The sequence below is a fragment of the Myotis lucifugus genome, unplaced genomic scaffold (genome assembly GCF_000147115.1).
Source record: "Myotis lucifugus unplaced genomic scaffold, Myoluc2.0 scaffold_208, whole genome shotgun sequence".
NCBI classification, from domain to species: Eukaryota; Metazoa; Chordata; class Mammalia; order Chiroptera; family Vespertilionidae; genus Myotis; species Myotis lucifugus.
In genome coordinates, this window is record NW_005871256.1 from 47027 (window position 1) to 52856 (window position 5830).

At 48.6% G+C, this 5830-nt stretch overlaps 1 protein-coding gene across 1 annotated transcript in view; it reads left to right on the forward strand.

The window, feature by feature from the left end:
* ATP6V0E1 (ATPase H+ transporting V0 subunit e1) overlaps positions 1-5340 on the forward strand; it is a 22320-nt gene extending 16980 nt beyond the window's left edge. The window contains exon 4 of the mRNA XM_006097657.2: positions 4868-5340. The gene's annotated coding sequence lies outside the window, so the exon portion shown is untranslated. The remainder of the gene's footprint in view (positions 1-4867) is intronic.
* Positions 5341-5830: the final 490 nt, after the last annotated feature.

Below are 5830 nucleotides of genomic sequence, written 5' to 3' on the forward strand. Positions count from 1 at the left end.
CCTGTGCATATGACATTATATATATTTTTTAATCATCATTCAACGCGACATGTGTCATTGATTTTTTTTTTTTTTTGAGAGGGGGGTAGAAGGGAGGGAGAGAGAGAAAAAAGAAAACACATTGATATGAGAGAGAAACATCAATAGGTTGCCTCCTATACACACCTAACCGAGGATCGAAACTGCAACCTATGCCCTGACTGGGAATTGAACCCACAACCTTGCAGTGTATGGGACAGTCACCTGAGCCACCCTGGCCAGGGCGACATTGTATATTTTTGCTAGTGATCTTTGAGTTAGATTCCCTGAAAATGAAATCTCTGGGTTAAAGGTCAAAATACTTTTTTTAGATATTACACATTCCCTTCTCTAGGGATTGTGCTGTTTTTGCACTCCCACCAACAGTATAGCCTGTTCCTCAGCTGGATTTGTGCCAATCTGATAGGTAAATAGTCAGTTTTTTCCTCTTTGCCCAAAGGCGTTTTGATTTCCCTCTTACATAGATTTTTTTAAAAGATCGGATTCATAACATCTTCTTACCTGCCTTTTTTCCCCGCAAGGTCTCCAGTTTTCTAACCTTTTTCACTGTAGTGAATGTTAGGTGAGGATGCCGATGGGGCTTCAAAGCTGAGCGCTTCCAGCACTGCCTTTCGTGACCTCTCCGAGCCTCACCTCCTTCCCTTAGAATTGGGCCTCTGGCCCTGAATACACTGGTGTGTGGATCTGAAGGTTTCATTGGCCGTTCTTCTCGGTCTCGTGTGTGTGTTAACCTAATTGATGAATTCCTAACGTTTGCACTCTGGTCCACAGCACCAACTGGGGCGGCTGCTTGAAACCCTTATATTAAAAGGTTGTTCCTTTAAAAGCAAAGTGCCAGGAAGTAGAAGGGCACAGCCAGGCGAACCGTAGTTATGAACACCCTGTCATGTTTATTCCACGTTCGAGGTGGTGATTATGGCAGTACCAGGACTCCAGGCCTTCGGAGTGACCAACCACATCAAGAGATCTAATGTGTGTGTAGCATTGGAGCAGGCAGAACTCCTGAGACAGGACTTCACTTTTCTTGGTGGTCATCTCAAAAGATTGAGCTAATTTTGAACTTTGAACTTTGATGATGAAGTGGGATGATGAAGAGGTGCAGAATCCAGCTGCAGGCAGGCCTTCTTCATCTGGTGAGGAAAAGTGTTTGATCTTGTGCATGATTTAAGAACCCAGGTTTGGAAATTAGCAGGTGTAAGCTAGACATGATATTCAGCAAGAGGAAAATGAGAAGCAGTTGTGAAAGCTTTAGAAAAATTGTATCCAGGTAAAGTTGACTTGATCTGAACAATACAGTTGACACCTCGTTCACCTTTTGCTACTTTAATCACTTTCCCTGCCGTGATTTTCTTCCTGTATCGATAGGCTGAGTGCTAGCGCGTCGTATTCATTGGCTGGAAGTCTTGCCCAGAACTGGTCAGAACAGTGCTCTCTCCATCGTCGCCCTGCCAGCCCTGCCCCCCTCACTATGGAACTGTCGCAGCAAGGCTGCTCTTTCTGTCCGGGTGCCTTTTCCTGCAGCCGTGGGGTGTCCTGCTAGTCTGTAGTCTCCTTGGGGTGGATTTGGCTTCAGCCCGTGTCCTGGGGTTAGTTGGTTTGCCACGTCATTGTCCTGTGTTAGATGAGCTTACATGGTTTGCCGTGGTCCTAAAGGGCAGCAGTTCTGTTTTAGTCCACAGTCTGGACGGAGGGGAAGAAAGGGCATTGGTCATTAGGCCTCTGCCCCGGGGGAGCTGTTTTTCTATGCATTCCAAAAAGATGGGAGTGCTCCTGAGGCGCATGGCCCTGAGCGGGCATTGCAGGGAACCCTGTGAAACAAAGCCAGGCCTGTGACCAGCGAAACAGTGCGAGCCGCTGTGGGTGCAAAGCATGTCTTTGATCTGATCTCTGCTGCCACTTCAGACTCAGCCATGTCTCCACTTCACTTCCTGATAGTTTTCTCTGTCACTTAGCGGCAGAACCTGCTGATCACTTCTTTCTCCTCTTCCTCGAATCCAGTTGATCCTGTTGATGTGTCTGTGTCTGTTCCTTCCGACACCCTAATTTCTGATCCAATCACTCACCTCGGAGTTACTGCATGGCTCCTCATCCGGTCTCCCTGTTCCTACAGTCAGTGTATCCACAACCGCGCCCTGTGTGTCTTCCTGGGGGAGCACTTCCTGAAACAGCTCATGGCCTGCCCGGAACCCTCCGCCATTCTCCGCGGGCTGTAGCAGGTCTTTTTAACCTGAGGCCCCTGGGTTCGGCGGGTACAGGCCCCTTGAAATGCACTGTAACATGTTGTAAGCTCAGCTTTGTCAGGGTCACCAGAGGTCCCTGAGCCACAAAAGATAAGAAGGACTAGTCTGCTGGTGTGTCCAGCTTTCTGACCTGGCGGTCAAGGCCTCCCGGTCTGCCCTCAGACCACCTTGGCAGCCTTTGCTCCGCTTTCCTCCGTGACCTGTGGTTCCAGCCCCACTGTTTTCATGATCTTGACCTACTTATCTTTACCTTCCTTTTCCTGCCTCTCGCTACCTACAACGTTCATTAATTTAGAAAGCAGATCAGTAAACACCATTTTTCATTCTTCTGTCTTACTCTGCTCCCCCATTCTCTTGGGGTTCTTCCTGGCGCTTCTTGGTGAGTGTCCAGCCTGCAAGGCCTTGCACTTCTTTCCTGGCCACTTGGTTTCAAAGTAATGTCTTCCCCCTAAATGTGTTTAGCTCCCCAGTTTTTGCCATTCATTTGGTGCCTTGCCTTGACTTGTTAAATACACACCCTTAGTTTGCTTGACTGCCTCTTATTGTTCATCTCCGGTAGTAAGTACATACATTACACATAACAATAGACAAGGAATTATTTTGTGAATTTGTGATATCTGTCTTTGAATAAAAATATATTGAGCCCTAGCCGGTGTGTCTCAGTGGATAGAGCATCGGTCCTCGGAATGAAGGGTTGCAAGTTCGATTCCGGTCAAGTGCCATACCTCAATAGCAGGCTCAATTCTCTGGCCCTGGTCGGGGTGCATGCAGGAGGCGACCAATGGATGTGTCTCTTACATAGATGTTTCTATCTCTCCCTTTCCCTTCCACTCTCTGAAACACAATGGGAAAATATCCTCATATGAGGATTAACTATATATATATATATTTTTTTTTTTTTTCACTCATCCTTCCCTGAACAGATTTCCTAGTCTGCCTTGGTGTTTTGATGTTGTCTTCATTCTCAGTTTTATCTGACAGTAGCCTTAGTGATCTCCTTATTTTCTAAAACGACGGTGTGGGCTCTTTGTCGAGTTCCCCTCCCCCATCCCAGTCTAATCAGAGAGACGATTAGAATACAGGCTTCCTTAATTCACTCGAAAAGCAAACCCTAAGTGTATGCCATTTAATATAATGCTCACTCACATTTATCTTAAATTGGCTATCATTGAGCTTGAGTGAAAATTATTCCCGGTTTCTTTATGGTTTTTCAAAATTGAAGACCTGCTTTTTCATTTCGTGATTATTTGTCCAAAAAGGCCTCAGTGTTGGGGAGTCTAACAAGTATGTTCTTCCTAGAAAATGACCAGACAGGACATCTGTACCCACTCTTCAGTATCAACTAAATTCCTACTGGGCCTGAAGCTCAGGTCTGTGCAGAGGAGCCGTGCTGCTGGTTGGGGGAGGAGAGAGACGCTCCTTAGATGGGAGGAGGCGGGGGGGCGGGGGAGGAAGGGCTACAAGAGCCACTGGCTCCGGAACTGCCCCTCTGCACCTGCTGTGGTTCTTTCCTGCTACACTGTAAAACTGGTCCTCTGATTCCATCTTGGGGTGAATGTACCTGCCGTAGGGTGTCCCGGCAGCCTGGTGCTTGCCACCACCCAGGGCGGTTGCACTGCCCCAGCTTGCACCAGTCTCTTGTCCGCTCCTGGGCGCCTGGAGCCCCGGCCTTGGGAGCCTTTTGCCACTCTGCACCGTGGATCCTCCTGGCTCCGCCCACTGACTTGGAAAGCCTCAAGGGCCCATCAGTTCTCTCTGCGCAGTTTGACCTTCAGTCTTGTCAGACCTGCATGCCACAACCACGTCTCATCCAAATGTAACCAGCCCCTCCCACTTGCGCTTACCCTCAGCGTTCTGGCAAACTGGTCATAACCAGCTCGTTCTCTTACCGCCAGCTCAGCCGTGTGTGGAAATTGCCTCTGAAGGACATTTTCTCTTACTTGGTTTTTTCACTTCAGAAGTAGCATATGTGGCTTTATATAGTGTTATAAAACATGCTTTACATAAAGGCGTTTCCGCGACCACGTTAGCAGTTGGATGTGTGAAGATGCCTGGTCTGGATGTTTACTGGCTCTGCAAAGGTGGGGTTGCAGCTTGAAGCTTCAAGCAAAAAAGACTCATATTTGTCACCTACACTTGTGGCGAGAACAGGGAGCTCGCTAGGAGCAACTTCAAGCTCCGAGGACGAGGAATGTGCTCCTTAGGAGCCTGACAGAACCGCTTGCGGGAGCCTCGCTTCCTTGCTGTGAGAGGGGACGGACGGGAAAGAGACTCTTGAAACCAAAGGGAACTCGTTAGATTCCAGTACGATCGGTCTTAGTCACTTGGCTCTTCCTCTTTCTGTGACACGGTCAGACCTACTTGTGATCCTCAGTGTAGCAGTGTCCTTGGTAACGGGACCTCTCGTCACAGCCCTGCAGCGCCTACCCACGTTTGCAGGTTGACTGAGCCCACTTCTCCCTCAAGTGTTCATTGAGCACCTGGGTGTTTTAAGTGACGGGCCTGATTGACTTCGTTGATGTCAGCCTGCGCCCTCCTGCGAGTTGGGGGGTGGGGGGACCAGTGACTAGCCCGGCTTTGTTTTGCAGGTCATGGCGAGAATTCCTCTAGATGTGCAGTCACCTCCACACTGGGCCGCCTTCCTTGGCTCGCCTGCCCTGGCCATCCTGCCTTAAACACCCACAGCACAGTTGACTCTTATTCTCCAGTGCAGTGTTTTCCTGTTAGCCTTTTACACTTTGATGAATTATGTGCCTCCTTAATCTGAGCGGTGCCCATGCCATCAAATGCTCATGCGCTCCCCTGAGACAGAAGGTGCTCTGGAACCACGGCACTCTCCTGGGACTGTGGACCGAAGATGGCTCCTGCCTGCTCATGACACGGGACCAGTGACCTGTTCAAACGCTGTCACGAGACAGTGAGACTCCAGTGCAGCAGCCGTAGGAGAGCATGTTCAAGGGCAGATCTGTCCCGACAGAACTACACCAAAGTCTATTTTCAGGATGAATTTCTTACTTCTGCCATCTTTTGGAATAAATTATTTTCCTGCTTTCTATGGAAATCTGGTGTTTGTGTTTGTTAAGCTCATTTTTATAAGCTTCTATGTCTCTAAATAAGGCCTTAACAAAGGCCTTGCAGTTCGAACTCAGGTTGGATGGGTAACAGTGGCCATGTAGTTTGAGGTGCCTGAAGAGACTGGTAAGTACTTTTCTTAATTGTTCAGTAAGCATTTGAGGGCCTACCCTAGCCAAGGCACTGGAGGAATCAAAGGTGTAGACTCTGTGGTCTGTGCAAGTGCAAGAGCTGTTATGCTATTTGGAGAGGAAGGTCAGTCTGCGTAGAACCAGTGTGCGTAAAAAAGTGGGTGTGATGGGGAGCAGGTAGCAGGTCGGTACCAGCCACAGGGACGACTTGGAACCAGTGGTTCATTGTACCATCACACCCTCAGACCTAGGACTGGAGAAACCCAGAGTGATTTAAAAAGCCTGGCACAGGGGCAGTAATTCTCGATAGCAAGCATCTCAGTAATGCACTATTTGGGGGGCTTTATT